The 3,717-nt window shown below is 42.8% G+C and overlaps 1 pseudogene; it reads right to left on the bottom strand.

Annotated features, from left to right (window-relative positions):
• Positions 1 to 2,499: 2,499 nt before the first annotated feature.
• On the bottom strand, positions 2,500 to 2,676 carry LOC140285480 (U2 spliceosomal RNA; annotated as a pseudogene).
• Positions 2,677 to 3,717: the final 1,041 nt, after the last annotated feature.

Genomic DNA, 3,717 nt, shown 5'->3' with positions numbered 1-3,717 from the left:
GGATTGTGTACAGTCCGGTTTTTTAACCTTTTCTTACCCGCTTTTTACCAACTATGGTCGGACATTCGCAGCATCTTACAGCGGAACACCTCCGCTCCCTCTTTTGATGGTGTATGTTCGGGCATTCGAACTTTTTCTTACCCGCTTTTTACAAACTATGGTCGGACATTCAAACCTTCTTGTAGCAGAACACATCCACTTCTTCTTTTGATGATGTATGGTTGGGCATTCGCACCTTTTCTTACCCATTTTTCAGGAATTATGGGTGGATATTCACACCTACTTGCAGTCGAACAGCTCTGCTCCCACTTTTGATTATGTTTGGTTGGATATTCGAACCTTTTCTTAACTGCTTTTTACAAACTTTGGTCGGACGTTCACACCTTCTTGCAGCCGAACATCTCCGCTTCCGCTTTTGATGGTATATATTCGGGCATTCGAACCTTTTCTTACCCACTTTTTACCAACTATGGTCGGACATTCACACCGTCTTTCAAGTGTAACACCTCCGCTCCCTCTTTTGATGGTGTATGTTCGGGCATTCGCACCTTTTCTTACCCGCTTTTTACAAACTATGGTCGTACATTCAAACCTTGTAGCCGAAAACCTCCACTCCCTCTTTTGATCATACTTTGTCGGGCATTCGCACCTTTTCTTACCAGCTTTTTACAAACTATGCTCGGACATTCAAACCTTCTTGTAGCCAAACACATCCACTCCTGCTTTTGTTGATGTATGGTTGGGCATTCGAACCTACTTGTTGCCCGCTTTTCATTAATTATGGGTGGACATTCACACCTTGTCACAGCCAAACACCTCCGCTCCCTGTTTTGATCATGTATGGTTGGACATTCGCACCTTTTCTCACCCGCTTTTTGCAAACTATGGTCGGCCATTCACAGCTTCCTCTCCACCATACTTGTATGGTGGGATATTCACACCCACTTGCATCCGAAGATCTCCGCCCCCACTTTTGTTGATATTTAGTCGGTCATTCACACCTTACCCGTTTTCTTGCCGCCAAACACCTCTGATCTCGCTTTTGATGATGTAAGATTGGGCATTCAGACCTTGCTTTTCCTGCTTTTCACCAACTATAGATGGACATTCACACCTTCTTGCAGCCGAACACTTCCGCTCCACCTTTTAGGTTTCTATCACACCTTTTTTTTCACCGCATTTTATAGATTATGGTTGGAAATTCTCAACCACTCATCCGAAGACCTCTCCTCCCGCTTTTGTTAATATATTTGAACTTTAGTCAGACATTCACACCTACTTGTAGCCGAACACCACCTCTCTAGCTTTTGATGAGGTATGGTCCGGGATTCTTACCGTTTCTAACACATTTTTCAGCAATTATGGTAGGATATTCACACCTTCTTGCAGCTGAACACCTCCTCTCCCACTTATGATCATGTGCGGATTGATTTTCGAAAATTTTCTTTCATGTTTTCTAGCAATTAATTATGGACATTTAGACCTTCTTGCAGCTGAACACCTCCGCTCCCGCTTTTGATCATACATTGTCAGGCATTCGCACCTTGTCTTACCCGCTTTTTACAAACTTTAGTCGAACATTCACACCTTTTTGCAGCCGAACACAGTTTTTTGCAGCCGAATTTGGGCATTCGCACCTTTTCATACCCACTTTTTACCAACTATGGTCGGACATTCACACCGTCTTACAGCGGAACACCTCCGCTCCCTCTTTTGATGGTGTATGTTCGGGCATTCGAACCTTTTCTTACCCGCTTTTTACAAACTATGCTCGGACATTCAAACATTCTTGTAGCCAAACACATCCACTCCTGCTTTTGATGATGTATGGTATGGCATTCGAACCTACTTGTTGCCCGCTTTTCATTAATTATGGGTGGACATTCACACCTTGTCGCAGCCAAACACCCTGTTTCGATCATGTATGGTTGGACATTCGCACCTTTTCTCACCCGCTTTTTGCAAACTATGGTCGGCCATTCACAGCTTCCTCTCCACCATACTTGTATGGTGGGATATTCACACCCACTTGCATCCGAAGACCTCCGCCCCCACTTTTGTTGATATTTAGTCGGTCATTCGCACCTTACCCGCTTTTGGCAAACTATGGCCTTCTTGCAGCCAAAAACCTCTGATCTCGCTTTTGATTATGTAAGGTTGGGCATTCAGACCTTGCTTCACCTGCTTTTCACCAAATATAGTCGGACATTCACACCTTCTTGCAGCCGAACACTTCCGCTCCACCTTTTAGTTTTCTATGGGGCATTCACACCTTTATTTTCACCGCATTTTATAAAAACACCACAGGAACACCGTATTGAGGCTTTGTTCTGACCGCTCATTCGGTGTCGCGTTTCTTTCAAGCATTTCTCCTGGTTAGCCCGCACTCGGCTCGCTCCCAGAGCCGTGTTAAAGTCTACTTCGCATTCACTCTCTTTTCTCAGCAGACTAAAAGAAACTTCCATCCTGCACCGCTGTTAGCTTTTTCACAAGAGCAGAGGAGAGCGCACCGTTCCCAGCGGCACTGCAGTACCGGGTCGATGCTTGGAGTGAACGGAGCAAGCTCCTTTTTCAACTCCTATTGATAAAAATCCATTTAATATGTAGTCCTTGCATAGACATATCACATATTAAACTGATAAGTACAGATGGATTATGTGCAATTAGTAAAGAGAGTAGAGGACGATCTCTCTCGTTGGAAGTCCTTACCTATATCACTTATGGGGAGAGTTACAACCATTAAAATGATGATACTACCAAAAGTTAACTATTTGTTCTCAATGATCCCCATAAAACCATCTGCTACTTGGTTTAAGTCACTAGATTCATGCATCTCCAAATTTCTGTGGAAAAACAAACCACCACGTATTAGTTTAAAAACCCTACAGAAGACCAAGGACAGTGGTGGATTAGATTTACCTCATTTTCAGCACTATTCCTTAGCCAATAGGTTACAATATATATCAAAATGGTTTAAACCTTGTTGTTGTCACAGTTCCCAGAGACGTTGTAATCGTTGAGGATTCTATATTCACCCCCTCATTAGAGGCACGTGTTGCAGATTGATGACACTGAATCTTCTTCTCTGTTCATTGCTGGCATCATTCCCAGCATCGTAAGTGTTCGTGGCATTGTTAGCCTCTTCTTCTGGATCTTGATATCGAGCATCCTTTTGTATTTCTGGTTTGTAAGTCCTCTCTCTTCGTTCACCGGAGTCTTCGTCTCTTTGTCCTTGAGTTTGGTGATTTTTTCTTCTTTTGATGCCTTGACACAGTGTGACAGGTGATACCACATGGGAGATCCTTTAACTTGGACTGCTGTCCCTGTGCTGCGAAATGGCTGTGCTGCTCAAATGGTCTCTCCTTCATCATATACACAGTTATTTATACATCACCTTCCACCATGAAGCGTTGTCCCTTTTTGTTTCTCTCTTTGTTCTTAAAATGCTGTTATAAATGTCTAAACCAATCCATTAAACTAGATCATTTTGGCAGTAAAGCGATCTACAATGTGCTTGGTCGCAAAGCTGCTCATCTGTGGTAAACAGCTCTTCAGAAAGGCATTCTTCAATTGATTTCACTCATTTTATGTAATAATTTTGTGATTTCCTACAAAACTACACTTCTTCTCCCATCTGTCTGAGTATTTAATATTGTCTGGGTCCCGTTAAAACATGTATTTTTCCCATCTAATTCCTTGTTTGCTTTAAAACAAGTA

This window comes from Leuresthes tenuis, unplaced genomic scaffold (assembly GCF_036924035.1).
Source record: "Leuresthes tenuis unplaced genomic scaffold, fLeuTen1.0.hap1 SCAF_40, whole genome shotgun sequence".
NCBI lineage: Eukaryota > Metazoa > Chordata > Actinopteri > Atheriniformes > Atherinopsidae > Leuresthes > Leuresthes tenuis.
This window is presented reverse-complemented; position numbering and strand designations above follow the sequence as displayed.